Raw genomic sequence first — 22190 nt, forward strand, 5'->3', positions numbered from 1 at the left:
TACTTCCTTCACCTCTTAGTCTGGAGTGAGTAGTGAGACTGGTTTGAGTAATGTAATCCATCATAGCTGCTCTTTAGACTTTGATCAAATGGTCTTACTTGGATTAAATTAGTTTCCTACAGTATGGCTCGTGCCAAGATGACGCCCCGTAAGTCCACTGGACCCAAAGGAGTTCCTCGTCACCAACTTGCCCCTAGAAACAATGATGCTAGCAGTAGCAGTTCTAGGCCTGATCCCCAGGCGGAGATACAGAGAATTTCTGCAGAGTTAGCACAAGCTACTAGAGATAGGGCTTTGGATGCTATACAGGTAGGAGAATTACAGGATCAATTGAGGCGTCTCACCACCGCACACAGGAACTGTGAAAGCATGTTAGTTCATACGGTGGAGGGACGAAATGAGGCTTGGCATAGGGAAAATGTAGCTAGAGCTAGAACTCATGAGCTAGAATTCTATGTAGAAGATTTAGAAGAACATAATACCTATCTACATGAGGAAGTTCATAGGCTTAGCAATCTACTAAACCCGAATCATGAGCCTCAAGCTGATGCCATGGACCCAGGTGTCATCCTTGCCGATGAAAGTGAATCAGAAGAGGAAGAAGAAGAAGATCCTGAAGAAGTAGTAATGATAGATGAAAGTGATAATGAAGGCGGTAATATTTCCGGAATGGATACCGAGCCTGAAGTTTGAAGTGCTCAGGGAAAAGAGTAGAGTTGTGTAATAGAAGATCTAGTTAAGCTAGTAGTCTTGTTTAGATGTGTTCTTGTGTTTAAATAAGTGGCATCGATGTAATGCGGGTAGTAAGCTCTTTGATCTTTGAATAAAGACTTGTGAATAAAGTTTGGTTTGTTATGAGCAGATGCGTCGTACGCGGGGATCGCATATTCCTGGTACTTCACAAGATGATGATGATATCCCCAACCCGCCACCAATGCCGACCAATCTGGCTGATGCTATCGCTGCATTAGTCAATGTGACTGTGGAAAATTCTCGTTTGCTTCATGAGATGGCTCAAAGTAATCAAAATCAGATGCATGGAAACCGTGGCCGCAATCATAATAGGCATGAGGCTACCTATGTGGATTTCACGGATACAAAACCCCCGGTGTTCACCAAGGCAGATGAACCACTAGAGGCTGATGACTGGCTTAGGACCATGGAGCAGAAATTTGATCTTATTCACTGCACAGAGTTTCAGAAACCGGTGTTTGCTGCCCAACAACTTAGAGGTGCAGCTGGTGCTTGGTATGCAAATCTGATGGCCATGCAACTCGCAGGCGTTCCGTTAACTTGGACAGAATTTCGCACTGCTTTCAGAGCCCATTATATCCCGGAAGGAGTGATGGCTATGAAGCTGGATGAATTCCTTGCTTTGAGGCAAGGGGATCAAACAGTGATGCAGTATGTGGGAAGATTCAATCATCTGTCGCAGTATGCATCTGAACATGTCAATACGGATGCCAAGAAAAAGAAATGGTTCATGAGAGGTCTGAATACCAAACTGCAGACAATGATGACAGCCTGTACCAATATCACTTATCATGAGGCAGTAAATATTGCAATTGCTTCAGAGGCAAAGTATCGGCAGCATAAGGAGCTCAAGAAGAAAAAGAATGTGCCGTCTGGACCTTTTGGTGGAAACCAAAAGAGGCAGAGAGTGATTTATCATCCAGTAAACCATTATCGTCCTCCTTATCGTCCGCCGCAGTTCCAAGCCGGGCAACAGTCAAATGTCCGTCCTGCTATAACCTATCCGAACTCACAGTCAACCAATGCTCCTGGTGGTAATGCTCCAATGTCACAGGGTCACAACTATCCATGTTACAATTGTGGAAGGACTGGTCATTTCTCCAGGGAATGTCCATATCCTAGGCAGGCTAATCAAAATTATCAGAAGACCCCTGTCAATCAACAACAGGGTCAGGCACCAAACAAGAACCACAATCAGAATGCTAAGAAGGGCAAAGATGAGAGGAAGACCGGACGGGTGTTCTATATTCAAGCTGGAGAAATTCCAGAGGGGGAGCCAGTGATGATGGGTATGTTTCCTGTTGCCAATCACCCTGCAGTTATACTTTTTGATTCTGGCGCATCGCATTCATTCATCAATAGAACATTTGTCATGAAGCATGAAATTTCAATTGGGGCAACAAAGGAAAGTTTCTTTATACAGTCGCCCGGGGGACGTCTGTGTACTAAGGAAATGGTATACCAGGTACCCGTAAACCTGGGTGGGCATATTTTTCCCACTACCATGATTATCCTTAAGGATCAGGATATAGATGTAATCTTGGGAATGAATTGGATGTATCAGCATAAGGCTGTTATAGATGCTTTGAATAGGACTTTAAGAGTAAATTTGCCTGATAGTAATTCTCAACTTCTTATCCAACTTCCAACCCTAAGAAGATCAGTGGGCAAGATTTGTGCAACTGCTGTCAAAGAGATTAAAGATATTCCGGTAGTGTGTGAATTTCCGGATGTGTTTCCTGAAGATTTACCCGGTCTACCACCTGATAGGGATGTACAGTTTAACATAGAGTTACAACCTGGAACAGCTCCAATTTCTCGGAGAGCTTATAGAATGCCACCTAAGGAATTGGCCGAGTTGAAGGCTCAGTTACAAGAATTAATTGAGAAGGGGTTTATCCAACCTAGTTCCTCACCTTGGGGATGTCCGGCAATTTTTGTGAAAAAGAAAGATGAGACCCTGAGGTTATGTGTTGACTATCGTCCGTTGAATGAAGTGACCATCAAGAATAAGTATCCATTACCTCGGATAGATTTGCTTTTTGATCAGTTGGCCGGAGCCAAAGTTTTCTCCAAGATAGATTTGAGATCAGGGTATCACCAAATTAAGATAAAGCCTGAAGATATTCCCAAAACGGCATTTACCACAAGATACGGATTATATGAATACTTGGTGATGTCTTTTGGTTTGACAAATGCTCCAGCTCATTTCATGTACCTGATGAACTCAGTATTCATGCCTGAGCTAGACAAGTTTGTAGTGGTATTTATAGATGATATACTAGTATATTCCAAGAATAAGACAGAACATGCAGGACACCTCAGAATTGTTTTGACTCGTTTAAGAGAACATCAATTGTATGCCAAGTTCAGCAAGTGTGATTTTTGGCGTAAGGAAGTGCAATTTCTTGGACATGTCTTGTCAGCCGAAGGAGTTGCAGTTGATCCTAGCAAAGTGAAGGATGTGCTTGATTGGAAACCGCCAGCCACAGTTCATCAAGTTCGGAGTTTTCTGGGATTGGCGGGGTATTACCGTCGGTTTATTCCAGATTTCTCAAAAATATCAAAGTCCATAACTGAATTATTGAAGAACCAAGTCAAGTTTGTCTGGTCATCAGATTGTGAAGAAGCTTTCCAGACTTTGAAGAGACTGTTAACCACTGCACCAGTATTAGCCCAACCTGATATCGAGAAGCCGTTTGACGTCTACTGTGATGCTTCAGGTATTGGTATTGGATGTGTGTTGATGCAAGAAGGCCGAGTCATTGCCTATGCGTCTAGGCAACTTAAGCAACATGAAGAACACTATCCTACTCATGATTTGGAGTTAGCAGCTGTGGTTCATGCTCTGAAGATTTGGCGGCATTACCTGCTTGGTAATACGTGCCATATATATACCGACCACAAGAGCTTAAAGTATATCTTTACTCAGTCAGAGTTGAACATGCGACAAAGAAGATGGTTAGAACTAATTAAGGATTACGATTTGGAAGTACATTATCACCCTGGTAAAGCAAATGTAGTTGCAGATGCTCTCAGTCGCAAAAGTTGTTGCAATTGTTTGATAGTGAGAACAATGAGTTTGAATTTATGTCAAGAAATGGAAAAGTTGAATGCAGAAGTAATTCAACAAGGAAGTTTGACCAACATAATTGTTGAAGCTACTATTCGAGATCAAGTTATTGCTGCTCAAAAGGAAAACAAGGGTGTATCCCATATCAAGGAAAGAGTCAGGGATGGAAAAGCAGAATGTTTTAGTATAGATGATGAAGATGTGTTATGGTTCAAGGATCGCCTGGTGGTACCAAAAGTTCTTGAATTGCGACAGTCAATTCTAGATGAGGCACATGCTACTAGGTTATCTATCCATCCGGGAAGCAACAAGATGTACCATGATTTGAAGCAAAGATTCTGGTGGACTAAAATGAAAATAGAGATTGCTAGATATATAGCAAAGTGTGATACTTGTCAAAAGGTGAAAGCTATACATTTGAGGTCTGCTGGTGAATTACAACCATTACCTATTCCATCTTGGAAGTGGGAGGACGTCAGTATGGATTTTATTGTTGGTCTACCCAAGACATCAAAGGGATTTGACTCAGTATGGGTTATTGTAGATCGACTCACTAAGTCAGCACATTTTCTTCCGGTCAAGACAATATATCCTACGATCCAATATGCCAAAATGTACTTAGCAAGAATCATGAGTCTCCATGGAGTACCCAAGACTATAGTGTCAGATAGGGGTACACAGTTTGTCTCCAGCTTTTGGAAACACTTACATGCTTCGTTAGGTACCAAACTTCTGTATAGTACAGCTTATCATCCGCAGACTGATGGACAGACTGAAAGAGTTAATCAAGTACTTGAAGACATGTTAAGATGTTGTGTCCTTAACTATTCCAATAAGTGGGATGAGTGCTTACCTTTGGCCGAGTTCTCATACAACAATAGTTATCAGGAAAGCATTAGAATGGCTCCATTTGAAGCACTCTATGGTCGTAGATGCAGAACATCATTGAGTTGGTCTGAGCCAGGAGAGAGAAGATTCTTTGGAGTTGACCTTGTAAAAGAAACAGAAGACAAGGTTAGGCAAATACAGAATAATCTAAAGATAGCTCAGTCCCGCCAAAAGAGTTATGCGGATAGACGACGGAGACCATTGGTATTCAACAAAGGAGATTTTGTATATCTGAAAGTATCACCAATGAAGGGAGTTAACCGTTTTGGTGTTAAAGGAAAGTTGGCACCCCGATACATTGGACCATATCAAATTTTGGAGAGGTATGGAAAAGTGGCATATCGCTTGAAATTACCTGAACACCTCACAGCTGTGCATGATGTGTTCCATGTTTCTCAATTGAAGAAGTGTCTCCGAGTGCCTGAACAAAATGTTGAAGTTGAAGGAGTGGAACTAGAACCGGATTTAACTTACTCCGAATATCCTATCCGAGTGCTGGATCAGAAAGATCGTGTTACTCGAAGACGGACAATCAAGTTCTATAAAATACAATGGAATCAACATTCAGAAGAGGAAGCTACTTGGGAATCAGAAGATTACTTGTTAGAAAAGTTTCCAGAGTTTCTAGCGTCTATATAGAATAGAGTAATGTTAGTTGAGTTCGGTTGTACAAGTTGTGTTTTGAATAAGAACCTCAGTTGTTTTATGGAAAAGTTCTGGATGTTTTTGGATTGACACATTTCCTTTTCCATTACTTACTCTATGGCTTTGAATCTCGGGACGAGATTTCTTTTAGGGGGAAGGATTGTAACACCTCGGGTGTTTAAATACTAAAACATGACATGTCATCATATGCATTGCAAAGCATTTGGTCATATGGAAAACTTTGATATGCATTCACTAAAACAAGTTTACATTTATGTTATGAGTGTTGCCTTGTATGGTTTGAATTGAGTTAAAAATTTGGTTTGGATTTTGAATTTTCAAGAAAACCTTGATTTTTCAGTATTTAAAGCCTACCCTGAAAAACTCATTTCAAAATCTAAGCATATTTTGGGGTTGAGCCTAAAAGCAAAAGTGTAGAGCTTGTCAAGTTATACAAAGTTTGTTTTTGGAGTTTTCAAAGTTATTTAGAAAAATTTGAAGTAATTTGAAAAGGCGAGATTCTTTAAATGTTCCCTTTTTGAATTCAAATTTGCATTTCAAAATGTAGACCGAATTTGGGTATGGTTATAAAAGCAAAGTTGTAGAACTTTAAATTTGGAACAACTTTTATTTTTGGAGATTTTTGAGTTGTTACATAAATTTGGGAGTAATTTGGATTTTTAAATCGAATGGCAGTTTGGTAATTCTGATGAACAGTAACCGCGGAAGCCAACTCACCGTCTACGATCTTCCTTCTGCTTCCAGACGCGACGGTGGCCACCCTTGGCTTCGCGTTGGCACAGGAAAGGCTCCTGCGTGGCTTCTCCTTGCTTCTGAGCCACTCTATAAGGACTTCACCGTCGCCGTTTTTCGCCACTCTCCTCCTCTGTTTTCCAGTCACCATCGTCGCTGCTCTGTCGTGCGTTTGCTGTCACCGTAGTGCCTCCACCATTTTGGCAAAGCTTGTTCCAGCTCCGCCTACTCCTTACGCACCTAGCCAACTGAGTCTTGGTGTCTGATTCCACTGGGAACCCGCTGTGCACGCCTTTCTTCCTCGTGGCCGGCAACCTCACCGTCGTGCTTGTGCCGTCGTGGCCAGCGCTCTCCGGTGAGCCGTTGCTCTTGCTCAATGTATCTCCAGCTTTGCCTTGATGCCGTGGTGCTTAATACATTGTTGCTCTCCGTTTTGTCCACCGCAGTCGCCGGAGCACCGCCACCGTCGACGTTTTGCTCCGCCGTGGTTGCTTGGATCGTCGACCTGCTTCACCGTTGCTTCTCCAGCCCTGTTCTTTGCTCTATCAAGTTCAGGGTAAGCTACTGGTGCTTCCTGTGCACGTCGAACCACTCATTCGTTGTTCTTTCGATCCAGCTTTATGCTCTAGTGCGTTCGGGATGAGCTCCAGGTTCTTTTCCGAGTTGTTTTTTGTGAGCTCCAGGTTCTTTTCCGAGTTGTTTTTGTGAGCTCCAGGTTCTTTTCCGAGTTGTTTGTGTGAGCTCTAGGTTCTTTTCCGAGTTGTTTTATGTGAGCTCTAGGTTCTTTTTCGAGTTGTTTGTGTGAGCTCTAGGTTCTTTTCCGAGTTGTTTTGTGTGAGCTCCAGGTTCTTTTCCGAGTTGTTTTATGTGAGCTCTAGGTTCTTTTCCGAGTTGTTTGTGTGAGCTCTAGGTTCTTTTCCGAGTTGTTTTGTGTGAGCTCCAGGTTCTTTTCCGAGTTGTTTGTGTGAGCTCTAGGTTCTTTTCCGAGTTGTTTGTGTGAGCTCTAGGTTCTTTTCCGAGTTGTTTGTGTGAGCTCTAGGTTCTTTTCCGAGTTGTTTGTGTGAGCTCTAGGTTCTTTTCCGAGTTGTTTTGTGTGAGCTCCAGGTTCTTTTCCGAGTTGTTTGTGTGAGCTCTAGGTTCTTTTTCGAGTTGTTTTATGTGAGCTCTAGGTTCTTTTCCGAGTTGTTTTGTGTGAGCTCCTAGTTCTTTCCGAGTTGTTTGTGTGAGCGGGTGAGTTCAAAATGGAATTTTCCTTTTTTCAGATATGATTGAATAGTGTTGTAATTTGTTATTTTTGTGTAGATTTATTTAGAGCTCCAAAAATTATGAAAATTTTTGTGTGACCTCTCTGTGATGTATATTATTTAGGAAAAATATAAAATGATACTTTTCAGTAATTTTTGAATGTGATAAAAATTGCTCAATTAATTAATAAATGAGTTTTCATGATTTTTCTAGGCTTAATTAATTATCCAAAAATTATGAGAATTGTTTTGCCACTTAGTTATCATGTGATGAACCTTTACAAAAATTGTGAGCTCAATTGAAATAAGTTTTATGAATATGTTTAATTAGTTGTTAATTGGCATTCATCATCGAGCATCATGTTTTGTATTCCGCATCATGTTAAACATGTCATTGTTATTACGTGTAGTGAACGAAGGTGAACACGTGGTAGTTAATCAAGTTGTTGAGGAGGTTAATCCATCTGTTGAGGTCGGGTCAAATACTTGTGAAACGTCGCAGGAGCTGGATTTTTCCGTCAACGAAGGCAAGCCCCGGATGCATACAACCCTACCTTGTGTTTTATAAATTAATTTCGCTTTTGCTTTCCGTTACTGCATTAAGTGATTAGGAGTTAAGTAAGAGCCTAATTGGTGCATTACCAACCTTGTTATTCCATATTTACCATATTACCAGTTCTAAATTCGTATATGCCTAGTTTTGCTTAGCTATGCGTAGAACGATGAAGTCAGGTGATTAATTGTCACATGCAAGTTTCAAATGGAACCTTGGTTACTTATGTTATCATGTGATATGGGAATGTGGAGTAATAAATCTAGACCGGGCGGACTCGGTGTGAGTGAGCCACAAGACATGGAGGTCTTGTGAGCGGGTTCTTTCCGCCTGTGTCGATTAAGGCACGTCCGTTGTTGAATTGCATGAGGTGAGAATTTGTAGTACTAACCACATACTCCGGTAAGCCTGAACTTGGCGATTCTATTACGAGAATGGCTACTCGCGCACTGGGAGTGGAGAGATGGCGGGAATAGCGTGTACCCACGTGGCTATGGGCTGGATTGGTGGAGTACTGTATTCTCGGGTGGCGCGGACCCGTTCTTGCTTTAGAGGATCCGAGGGTAGGTTGATATATGTGAGTCGGGGACCTGCATATGTCGTGTGGTCTGGAATCCCCAGCTGGGTTTTTAATCGGTTCGAATCGTCGTTGCTCCTCGGTTATGGAGACTCAACTCACTGTTCATCATCGTAGAATTAATAACAGGAACTCAAATAAGGCTTGTGAAGGTGTTGGATATAAAGTTTCATGATCTCAGTGCGGATCATGTCAGCTTTGTATATAATTTTTATGAAGTTTTCTATATAAAGAATCTCATTAAAGAGCTTTTACGCAAAAGAACTTTGATTATTGTTAAAGCTATACCTTGAATCCCTGAGCCTGCATTCCTGAGTCTTCTCAATTTTGTTTCGGTTAAGTCTTGTTGAGTACTTTTGTACTCAGGGTTCGTTGACCCCTTGTTGCAGGTGAGCCTCATGAGCAGATCTGTTTTGGATCGTGCTGCATGACAGTTGTACCTTGTGATGACGATGAGAAGTAAATATGTGGCCCTTGGGCAGGGCAATCTCCTTGTGTGTTTTGTATTATAATGCCACTCCACTATTTCGTTTTGTAATAAACATCGAACCTAGTTGTGAGGTTTGAAACTACTATTTTGTAAATTATGTTATTGTAAGACTTCCGCTGTTTTTACTCTGGTATTGATATTTGAATAAATGTTGTAATACTGCAATGACTTTGTAATGTGATCCTGCTCGGAAATCGTGGATGATTCGGGGTTCTCCGAGGACACCCGACAGTCTTTTTAAGTTTACGGAAACATATGCATAGATGTCAAAGGTCGTCGGACAGTGACAGGTGCATGTGGGTCCTATAACTTAAGAGGTTCTGCCACACTCCCCCAGTCACTATCAAGTCATCCACATAAACACCAAGAATTACTCCTGACACTCCAACTCCTCTGGTATACACTGCTGGTTCAGTTGCACATTTTCTAAACCCGAGCTTCTTCAGACGTCCATCTAGCTTCACATTCCAAGCTCTAGGAGCCTGCTTAAGTCCAAATAAAGCTTTTCTCAACTTAAGCACCATCTGCTCCTTGCCTTTCCTCACATACCCTTCTAGATGTGTCATATAAATAAGCATCCTCTACAAGCTCACCATTCAGAAAAGCTGATTTTACATCTAAGTGATGCACCTGCCACCTTCTGTTTGCTGCCATGGCCAGTATCAATCTGACAGTATCTAGTCTTGCTACTGGTGCAAACACTTCTTCAAACTCTATACCTTGCCTTTGCACATAACCTTTGGCAACTAACCTGGCCTTGTGCTTCACCACCTCACCATCTGCATTTCTTTTGAGCTTGTATACCCATTTCAAACCAATGGGCTTGCGGCCAGCTGGTAATTTGGCTAACTCCCAAGTCTTATTCTTGTTAATTGACTAGATTTCATTGTTCATAGCTGCTACCCAGTCACTATCCCTAGCTGCATCTTGATAGCAAGATGGCTCCTCCATCACTGCCAATAGTGCATTAATCTCAATTTCTGTGTCTGAAGCTAAATCCACTTCCACAGTGTCTTGGTACACTTCATTGAGACTTCTAAACCTCACTGGCACTTCATCATAGTCACTTGAATCATCTAGGTCCATACCACATTGATCCAAGCCTACTCCAGCAATTTCCGAAGCTTCTGCTTCTGTTGTCTAACCATGAACAGTAACTACCTGTGAGTCTGCTCCTACATTCCACTGAGCCTGTTGATTCTCACTTGGTGCTCCCCCTACTTCACCAAAATGTTGATTATCATGGTTGTCACCACCAGCAACACCACCATTCCATGGTTGAGTAGTATTCACCAAAGTCTCATCAACAATAAAATCAGAGTTTTCACCAAACTCTGAATTCCACTTCCATGTTACTGTTTCTTCAAAAATGACATCTCTGTTGACCACAATTCTTCTGGTCTGAGGGTCATATAGCCTATGTGCTTTGCTCCCCTCCTCAACACCAAAATAGACCACTGGCAACACTCTTGTCATCTAATTTCTTCGAATGTGGCACTGCTGGCCTGACGTTTGCTCTGCACCCAAACACCTTTAAATGCCCCAACTGAGGTTTTCTGCCACGCCTAGCCCTCAAATGGAGTTCTACTCCCCATAGCTTTTGTTGGCAACCTGTTCAACAAATTCACTGAGTGTCTCACTGCTTCATCCCCAAAAACACCCTGGAACACTCATGCATTTCAGCAATGATCTAGCCATCTCCATGACAGTCCTATTTCTTCTCTCAACAACACCATTCTGCTATGGTGAGTAGGGTGCAGTAAACTGCCTTTTGATGCCAGCTTGTTCACAACATCCCTGAAAGCTGCTACGAGAAACTCACCACCTCTATCTGATCTCACCATCTTGATCTTCTGGCCCAAACAATTTTCTGCCTATGCCTTGAACTTGTCAAATGCAGAACAGGCCTGATCTTTTGTCTTCAGAATTGAGACTGTCATCCATCTAGTACAATCATCAACTATCAACATAAAGTACTTGTTGCCCCCAGCTATCTCAGGTGTAATAGGTCCACACAAATCATATGCACCAACTCCGAGAGGCTCATCTGCTCTCCACCTAGCACTCTGTGGAAATGAGATCTTGTTTGCTTAGCTGCCAAACAAGAGTGACAAACCTGATCTGGGTGCTCAATCAGAGCTAACTCACTGGCCATCTCCTTCTCCACCAACATCTTAATAGACTGAAAGTTGACATGGCCAAGCCTACCATGCCAAAGCCAAGACTCATCACTGACATTGGTTAGAACACACACTGGTTCAACAAGTTTTCAACTCAATCTTATAAAGCCTGTTCACTGTTCTTTGAACTCTCATGATCATTCTCATGCTACTCTTCTCAGACACTTCTATCAAATCATCATCCATCACTACTCTATGCCCAATTTTAGTTAACTAACCAAGACTTATAAGATTACTTCTAAGCTTTGGAATGAAATAGACATCAAATAGGACCCACTGATCTCCAGAAATGCCTTGAAATAAAATAGAACCTTTACCATGAATCTCAATTGTTGAACCATCACCAAAACGTACCTTGCCACCCACAGTGGTGTCAATGTCTCTGAATTTCTGATGATCACCAGTCATATGGTTGCTGGCTCCATTGTCCAGGTACCAAACATCACCTGATGACTCCAAATCGCCTGTGAAATGCAATTCTGGATCCAATTGCAACATCATTCAGAAACAGCTCCCCCTGAACCTTGTCTGACAATGGGTGCTCGAGGTGTCCCGGTTCCACCATTTCAGCGAGCAAGACCATTGGTTCAAACTCCACCGCCTTGACATGGTGCGCCTCTTCTTCCTTCTTCTTCTCGCCAGGACACCTGTTAGCATAGTGCCCATAGCAATGGCACTTGAAGCACTTGATGTGACTCTTGTCACGCTTGCCGGTGCCATCCTTTGCCGCATCAGCTTGCTCACCGTGGCCACCGCTGCCGCCTGCCAGCGGCCATGACCACGACCATGACCTCCGCCATCCTGTTCTGTCATCTAATTTCTTCAAATGTGGCACTGCTGGCCTGACATTTGCTCTGCACCCAAACACCTTTCAATTCCCCAACTGAGGTTTTCCTGCCACACCAGCCCTCAAATGGAGTTCTACTCCCCATAGCTTTTGTTGGCAACCTATTCAACAAATTCACTGAGTGTCTCACTGCTTCTCCCCAAAAACACCCTGGAACACTCATGCATTTAAGCAATGATCTAGCCATCTCCATGATAGTCCTATTTCTTCTCTCAACAACACCATTCTGCTGTGGTGAGTAGGGTGCAGTAAACTGCCTTTTGATGCCTAGCTTGTTCACACACATCCCTGAAAGCTGCTGCTAGAAACTCACCACCTCTATCTGATCTCACCATCTTGATCTTCTGGCCCAAACAATTTTTTGCCTCTGCCTGGAACTTGTCAAATGCAGAACATGCCTGATCTTTTGTCTTCAGAATTGAGACTATCATCCATCTAGTACAATCATCAACTATCAACATAAAGTACTTGTTGCCCCCAACTGTCTCAGGTGTAATAGGTCCACACAAATCAATATGCACCAACTCCATAGGCTCATCTGCTCTCCACCTAGCACTCTGTGGAAATGAGCTTCTAGTTTGCTTTAGCTGCCAAACAAGAGTGACAAACCTGATCTGGGTGCTCAATCAGAGGTAACCCCCCTACCATCTCCTTCTCCACCAACATCTTAATAGACTGAAAGTTGACATGGCCAAGCCTACCTTGCCAAAGCCAAGACTCATCAGAGGAGAGGCTGCATCCAGAGATCATTGCAAGTTTATCTTCAAAGAAGTCTTCGACTTGGTTATTCTTCGCTGCAAAGAAGAGGCACTTTCCTTGCATTTCTTTATGGCTAGAGCAACTTGTGTAATCTATCTTATTTTCTTTGTTTCCTTCTTTGTCTCTTGAGGACTTTCTATTCTGTTCCTTGCCTCTTTCACTCTTTGGCATTGTACTGGTCTGTTTTGTTTTGATTAATGCATTTCAGTAGGGGTTGACCCTCGGTCTCTCCTGTTCCCTAAAAAGAAACTATGAGTCCAACGTGTGTATACACATACGCATAACAAAGGGCCTGCACCAAAGAGTCTTTAATTTTATCCGGTCCTATTAGGAGTTCATTTTATTTTGATATCTAATATAGAATATGGGGCCTTTTCTTAAAGCCTGAAGCATCTCTGGCAAACCAATTTCATGCTGTTTGCTGCTGAGTAAAGTGGGCAAATTGGGGACTACAAAGAAGCTTTCCAGGGGGCGGTCAAACCTGCTTTTCCCCCCCTCTGATAAAAAAAATAGCAGAGACAAATGGGTAATATCAGCATAGACGGTGAACGAAAATATGCAGGCCGGGCAATATCAGCATCACAGATCATTCTTAATGTTTTCTAGGATGATGAAGATAGCAGAGCTTTCCCAGAATCTGCGAGTTCCAGAGTAAATGGATTCTGTAGTGAACTACTATTTGGCTAAACATAAGCTATTTCATATGTATAAATAGTTATATATAGGAAAATTCCTTTCTACTCCCGGTTTTGTAGCTACTCGGGGATATGACATCCGGTATCCACAAGACAAAACATGGGTCGCATCATCAGAGGTCGTCCAGCTCACAAGATCAAGACGTGCACGGCACTGGACGACGTGCACGGCACTGGACGACGTGCACCGCAAGATATTGTATAGTAACAAATATGATACTTTTCTTGTAACCCTACCCCTCCAGAGTATATAAGGAGAGGCAGGGGTCCCCTAATCGACATCCTCATACGTATCCTAGGCCTAGCCTAAGATATCTCCATAGATCCTATATTCAATACAATACACCAAAGACACAGGACGTAGGGTATTACGTCGATCAGACGACCCGAACCTACCTAAATCGTTGTCTCTGTGTTTTATGTCACCGTCCAATTCCTGATTACGCGCACCTCCACCGACAAATCTACCTTCGTAGGATTTTTCTCGGAGGACTGCCGAGCATCTTTTGTCGACACACCTCTCCTCATACAGCAAGCGTAAAACCGCTTGTATCAGCTAGCAAGCCTTATTAAAGTATTAAAGTATACTCATTTTTTCTTATTCAAGTATGCGTCCATACTTTATTCACGCAAAACAAGTATTACATATATACTCATTTTCTTATTAAAGTATGCATCCATATACTTTATTGTTCACCCAAAAGCATATACGTCTTAGTGTCCACTTTATTTTTTAAATAAAAGAAGCTAACAAATTCACGCCATAAAATACGGGGACGCGTAACTTCTGGTGGCCTCTACGGCCGCATGCAAACGGCATTGCAACTAGCGCAAAAGGATACAAGTACTCAGGGCAGGTACATTGCTGACATACATGTCAGCTGTCTTGTACGCAACTAGTGCAAAAGAATACAAGTACGGGTTTTGATTTTGTACAACAATTACCCTATTAGTTTAGTGGGAGTAATTACTCCGATATAACTATTTATTTATTTATAGCTGGCTACGGAACAACTAATTTTGTAGCCAGACGACTCAGCGCACCATCCGTGTCAGTGACGATCCGTCCAACCCAACCACCTCACCATTCCGGCTCGACTCGGCGTTTGACGGCATTAGGTGAAGCGAGACGGTCCAATCAGTGCACTGGTATCCCCAGTTTTATGTTTCTGACAGTTGCTTTCAATAAAAGCAGCAGAGGTAACTCGTTTAAAAAAAAAGACGGTCCAACCAGCTGCACAAATTTGTGCCTGTTTGAAACCATAGAAAATGACCCTATCCACTCTCCTCCTCCTCCGCCACCGCTGATGATGACCACGACGGCTCGACGAGAACGGCCACAATTCGGCATACTCGGGGATGCATGGTCGGAGTTCCGGATGCAGCCTCTTCCGTTCCCTTTGCCGATAAAAACTCCCCCTTATTCCTGATCTGTCCTGCTCTTCACTCGTAGCCTGAAATTCTGAAATCGGTTTGCCGACGTCTGCTTGTCCGTAGCTAGCTTCACTCGTGGCCTGACGCGGTGGCCGCACATTCACATCACATCAGGTACAGGGAGGCACCCCCGAGGCCCCGATCTGTTTCTTGATGATTTTGCTAGTGGTTTGCTTTTAGGCAACAACCAACGCATCGTTTACTCGAGGGACAGACACCTCATCAGCGGTGATCATGTGCGCATCATTGCAGAACAGCAGATTAGATCTAACTAATCATCATCCATCACAAATTTTAGTTTGGTTGTTCTCCCTTTTTCATAGATTCATAGTGAGGATTTGATTATTATACAACCTGATACTAGCGTAGTGCCATGAGAGAAACTATAGATAAATGATTTATAGAATGCCTTTTGTTTCACAAATTCCATTTCTAATAAACACATATAGTTGATGTCCCTGCCCCGCTAGATTAATCAAACTCCAACTAGTTGCTTGTTTGGTTTTAGCCAAAGCGCCCCCCCCCCCCCCCCCCCCCCCCCCCCGCAAACCCCCGCGCGTGATTTTTTTTTTTTAATTTTAACACTTTTTGGAAACTAATTTTAAATATAACACGGCCGAGTTTTTTTAAACTATAGGCGCGGCCAAATGCCTGTGCCGCGCCATGCATGGTGGCGCGGCACAGGGCTGACGTGGCGGTAACCGGATCCGCTGACCGCTGACGGGGCAGGGCCTGCCGCGCCACCGATCTTGGCGCGGCTGGGCCAAATAAAACCCCACGGCCAGTCATGCCAGCCCGAGCAGCAAGCAAGCCTAGCCGCCGCCATCCCGGAACGCGTCGCGCCAATAGTGCGAGTTATTCTAAGTATTGTTTGACGTAAAATCAAAAGTGAATTTGTTTCTATATTTTGTTAAATTTTTTTCAAGGCCGAATAGAGAATTTGATAAGCCAATGATTTTTTTGGCCCCATATTGTAGGATCGGCGGCGACGCGACCATGGACCTCGGCTTCCTCGACCCCTCGCGCAAGACGCTGGCCACCGGCGTCGAGATACCCCAGGACTGCCGGTTTCCAAACTAGTTGCTACTTAATCTCGCAAGCAGTGATGACGCGACGCATTGAAACGGATATGAAGCAAATAACATAAGTTGACAAGCTGCCACATACATTTTAATTGGTTTGACATAATTTCGACATAACATAACCAACTAAGCCTGCAAGTTTCGGACGCCAATAATAGTTCGACCTAACAAACTAAGACCCAGGAGTGTAAGGATCCCTCGGACGCCTTTGTCTCTTCGGATTTGTTGGCAACACATTGGGAGTGTAGCCAACGTCGGTGTGATCATATTGCCGGTGCGTACGGCTCGTACCCTGCAAGTATGTGATATGCACGATTACTTAGAATTCTTTATGATCGTTAGTTCACATAGTCTACTATCTGTAGAGAAATTAGAAGATACTGAAATTTCATTCTCTAATATTAGAGAAATTACGCAGAGGTAGCTGGGCTGTTTCCTAAGGAAAGACCAAAAGAGCCCATTGATAATCAGGTGGTGAAGCATAGAAGATCAGCACATACTATTCCAGTTACCAGATGTCATTGATGAATCATGTTGGCATGCATCTTCAAACCAGAAATGCATTTAACATGAGGCCACTCACTGAGTGCTCAAATAGATTTCCAACCATGGAACAGGAACAGTCATAAAAATAAAGTTAACAAGACAAAAGCATAATCAGCTGCGCTTCAGCAAATAAACCATGATCAGATAAAAAAAAACACAAGATCAAATGCAGCACACATCAACGGTCTTACAGTGGGAAATTAGAATCCTAATTTGCCTCTGAATAATTGCTCCAGAGATACAAACCTTTTAAGGGGATAACAACGGGGGAGAACCACAAGCCTCGGTTCGAACTCGAACAGAAACACGTAGAGGGCTAATGCGTTTATCACTCCTCCAGCTTAAATTCACGGCCACTTAGTTCCAGCTCGTAGCAATTCAATGCCTAGTCTCCATTAACTTCCAAAGACGAAGGGAAAAACACCCCAGCTAATAGTAGGCACTACCAAACACGAGCATGCATCCAGAGTCAAAGCCATTGCAGTCTGCAAGCACAGCTCAACTACAGGGGGCGCCACTGACGCACAACTAAGCGCAGCAATTTGGGGGCGGCGGCAGCCTAACGCGTACGCATTTACGACGGCCACACACTAAACCCAGGGCAAATCAGTCAGAAACAAGTCTATAATGCGCCCTCTAAAGACAAACCTTTTTGAGTTGCCAGACGACGAAACATGTATTCACTAAGCAGAGGTTCATAAATAGCTAAAGGGAGTGACTCAGATTGTTAATTTAAATATAGAACATGTCATGATGAAAATTAGCACAAAGAAGCATAATCTGAACAAGACCTCGATCTGTCACGGCTCCAAATCGCAAATCATTGGTTTCTCTTTTAACTGCCTAAAAAGAGCCTCGTGCAAAGCATAGACATAATTAAAATTGTATATGGTGCACACTATTCTTTTGATGTAAGTCAGTATAACATTATTCAAATTAGTCACCGTGATTTATTACTTAATCGATGACAAGTTATATTGATCAGCTGAAGGAACCAAACTAATTGGTCTGATATCCTATTTGCAGTCAGCGATTGAAATAAGAATTGCAATTGGAGGCAGGCTTACATCTGAGAACAAAAATCATGTCATCGCCCCTCTCTATCTTCCCTGCTGCTTCCTTTTTTCTGCACGAAATACTTATAAACAACAACAAAAACCAGTTGAGTTAGCTAAAAAAGAGAGAGAGAGTGGGCACCTAGAGACTGAGCAGCATGCAGAGCCAAGACAGTGGCGCCCCTGCAAGCGATCTCAAACATCTCCGTGAGTGCACGCGCACAGAGAGACTGAGCAGCAAGCAACGCACCTTGTCGCTGCTGGCATAAGAAGCAGTGGCATCGTACCACCGCTGGAGCTTCCCCTGGAACGCGGCAGCGGCAGCGCCTCCTAATCCGCCCGCATCCGCCTCAGCAGCGCTGTACCCGTGTCCTGCAGTTCCTACACCTTCTCCGCCGCTTTTGTTACACGATTTGCTAAAATGAATCTGATAGGACTTGATGCCCTACCGGCGTTACTGCGTAGGTTATAGGGGTGGAAGAGGGGAGGACGTGGTCTGTACTCTCGACGCCGGCGAGGGACCGTGGCGGCGAGAGCGCGGCGCCTGCTGCTGCAGCCCTAGAACTCTCGCGGTGCTACAGTAGCGACGGCAGTGTTCACGCGCGACAACAGCAGGAGGCGGCTAGGGTTAGGAAATCCCGGCTCCCTTCAGGAAGCCGGAAACAACTCTGTTTCTGCTTAATCCAATCTCAAAGTCTTTACAAGTATTTATATTTCTCTCTAATAATAATCTCTCTAATAATAATAGGAATAAATAAAATAACTATGGGCTTTTAGGCCCCTAGGCCCCCCCTGGCGGCAGCCCCTAGCCAATAATGGGCCTACGCCTTGTATAATGGGCGCCGGTCATAACAGAATCATTCATCATACCCTAATGATCAATACATTAGTATTGTACACATGGGTAGACAATGTTTTCTTGGTTGTTAAAATCTACTACCAATCCATGCATAGGTGAGCTACCCTTGCAGCTTGTCACGACGCAGATGCCCTCCGTAACATCAGTTGGTAAACACGTGAAACAGAAGAAGAAAAAAAGTCAGGGAAGTAGAAAGGAAACTGAATGATCTGAAACAGAGAAGGTAAACTGCAGCCGGTTAAAGAGGCTTTGCTATATCCTTCCAGTTGGATTTGGGAGCCAACTGGCCATCCTTGCAGCTTGTAGAAGGGCAAGAGAAGATTTTCAATAAAAAAGGCAAGAATCCGCTATAAGAAATATTCAGAAGGGGACAATTTAACCAACAGCTCATAGGCGTCTCGAATCCTTTTCACAGGGTGAGCAATATTTAGAGGCAAGTCGAAGATTCCGATGATCCAAGCAAGTAATTTGCAAAAGACTGAAATTTTGGGTGAAAACAAGTCGAGGTTCATCTTCCGCGTACCTGAGAACTCGCCGAGCATCCAGTGCCTCCTCTTCCTGCTAGCCGTTGGTACGCTGGTCGCACTCCACTCTCTCCATCGCCACGTAGCCCTGCAGCTGCCGCTAGCATGCAGCTGCGCCGCTCCAACGCTAGCGGCAGCTGCTCCGCGGCCCAATCACGCCGGCACTTCGCGCAGGGCGCCCAGCTCCAGGGCCACTGCCCCACACTGCGTGCCCTCGATGCCACCCTCGCACCGCCGGCTCACTCGTTCAAGGGTTGAAAGAGCACTGGCGCCCTCGATGCATAAGACTTGGCAAGTAGTACAAGTCAGCATTACTCATTTACACCAAACAGAGGCTATTCGATACAGTTGGCCAATTGATTTCATCAGTAGATAAAGATGGACATATATCATGTTCTGAATTATGACAATAGGCAACCTGTTTGAATGGATTAGTTCCTTGGGCTAAACAGCCAAAGTCCCTGTCCTCCCATGTGATTTAGTGATACTGTAAAATGCAGATGAATGGATCAAATATTAGTACAACAACTTTCAAGAGACTTAAGATTGTAGCATACAAAAATTGTCATCTTTCTTCTTTCTGGTTCTGGAGTTTGTAATTTACTAATTACAGAATGAGTATTGTAGTTATCTTCTACAAATATTTATATGCCTTAAAACTCGTAACACATTAAAGATGCAAGTATTTCCAGTTGAGAAAGCATACCTTTAAAAGGTACCAGTGACATTAAGCATCTCCCAAGTAAGGCCCAAACTGATTTGATATAAAAAGGAACCCACATGATAAGAAAATAAACCAAGCCTGATCTTTAGATTGAAGCAGCAAAGCAAGCACACCTTGCACTTCTCCAGAAAAATGAATGACATTTCTTACTATTGATGTCGAGAAAACAATTTGAAACATATTGGAACCTTAGTGGTTTTCAGAAATCTTACAGTTGGGTCAAGTTAGTGTCATGCTCCCTAGTTAGTCAGGAATCTGTCCACTGAAATTATTGTCTGATGCCCTGCCCACCTGGATACTCGACAAGGGTGGGTAAGATTATTAGCTTCTACCTTCGAAGGAAGAGCAAATTCATGAGGTGCTATCTTATTTTACTAAATTACAAGATTGACATGTTGTGCAGTTGGGACAATGCCGATTTTAGATGACCACTGAAGTCGTTACTATCAATGTATCTGCAACTCAAACATGGATAGCATTTTTCAGTAATGTCAACGCTAGCAGCCGCAGTGGTTGCTAGACCTCACTCACTCGATGGACTATATGGACAAGGAAAATAATTACACAAAGACAGGTGAGTTTTAACTGAAACTATGAGGAATTGCGTACCAACCAATTATATTCAGGTTTGACAAGCTCAAAATCAACCCCAATAAAGAAACAAGAAATGCAACTATCATGCTAAAAGAAAATGCCTTAAAAACATACTCATACTTAAAAACAAGAAATGGTTGGAAAGGCATGAAATTTTTTATTGGAATGCATGCAGAGGTATATATTTTCACTGTTTCCTATTTAGCTAAAGCTGATGTTTCCATTCATTCAGTTACTACATAATTGCAATAAATACTGAAAGCACTCTGTCATCTTTTTCATCTGACAGCAAGGCTGCAACTATTGAGATGATAAAAGCGAAAAACTGACGTAGCCATGAGATCAACTACCATAATCCAAGTCAGTCAACTATTGCAGTCAATAAGCATAACCACAAAAAGGCTCCAGCCATGAGGACACGACCTTATCTCCATCCTACCTCGCAAGTACTACACAGTTGGACAATTAGCTTGGGATTCCTTCTCTCAATTCTCCAAATCCATGCAGAAAAAAATGGGAAATCGGGAAACTTATAGCCAAGCGGAGCCATAATACGAGAGATTCTAGGTACAGGTCACCCAGTCAACTAATACTTACTTCAATCCCAAATTCCAAATTCCCCACACCGTAAATCTGCAAGCCTATAGCAGTTCAACTGCAGCCCACAGCTGCAAAGCAGACAGGAGATGAAGGAGCCCGTAGGGGTTCGAGCAGCACCATGAAGAGGTCGAGCTCCTCGCCGCCGGAGGGCCCTCCCGCGGCGGCGGCACGCGGCAGGTGGCGCGCGGCGATCTGCGCATCGATGCGAGGGAGCTGGTCGAGGGGGGTGGTGACGCGGAGGCAGGCGAGGTGCGCCTCCAGGGTAGCAGCGCCGTGGCCAGGGGAGGCGCACCCCAAGCCAGGCTAGCAGTAGCCGCGGCGGCTGCGACCCCAGCCACGTCTCGACGGCCTTGGTGGCGCCCGCCGGCTTCGCGTAGGCCTCGACGACTACAATCGGCAGGGAAGACGCGTCCTCCCTCACGCCCTCGACCTAGCCACCACTCGCGGTGAACGGGTGGATCGGGCTTTCCTTACGTGGCGTGGACGCTTTCGCGCGGCGAGCGGCAGGGGATTGCAGGGAAGGCAGACCGAGGGAGCGATAGATGCGCACGCGTGGGGTAGAGGGATGAACCAAAATAAATATCACACTAAAAAATATTTACTCTTTATTTTTTAGTTGTAGGAGATATAGGGCCTCTTCTTAAATGTTCAGCATCTCTGGCAAGGTAATCGCAGGCTGTTTGCTGCTGACGCTTTGTTTAGTTCCACCTCAAATTTCTAAAAAATGCTACAGTACCTATCACATCGAATGTTTGCGGCCCATGCATGGAGCATTAAATGTAGACGAAAAAAAAACTAATTGCATAGTTTGGTGGGAAATTACGAGACGAACGTTTTGAGCCTAATTAGTCCATGATTGAACACTAAATGTCAAATAAAAACGAAAGTGCTACAGTAGCCCCAAATTCCAACTTCCTGAAACTAAACACGCGCTGAGTAAAGTGGGCAATTATGAATCCAACAACCACCACTACGGCACTACAACTTTCACCCAGTAAAACAAACAAATTAATTACTTAACTTGCTCATGCATGGCGCGAGCTAGTAGGAGTTTCGTGACCTAGTTTTTAAGACTCATATGTGTTGGAAATTGTATAGAAAAATTCCATCTCCATAAATCTTTCATCATCTCTCTTGATTTAAACTATATGTACCGTGTCAGCACATTTAATACCTATGAAACTCTGATAAAATCTCCACTAAGACTGTCCTAACCATATCATATCTAAAATCTCGATGAAGCTTTCATCATCTCTCTTCATTATTTTTCCTAGCTAGTGCATGTCAAAACATAGCTAACACCACTAGATTCATA

The sequence above is a fragment of the Miscanthus floridulus genome, chromosome 3, assembly GCF_019320115.1.
Source record: "Miscanthus floridulus cultivar M001 chromosome 3, ASM1932011v1, whole genome shotgun sequence".
NCBI classification, from domain to species: Eukaryota; Viridiplantae; Streptophyta; class Magnoliopsida; order Poales; family Poaceae; genus Miscanthus; species Miscanthus floridulus.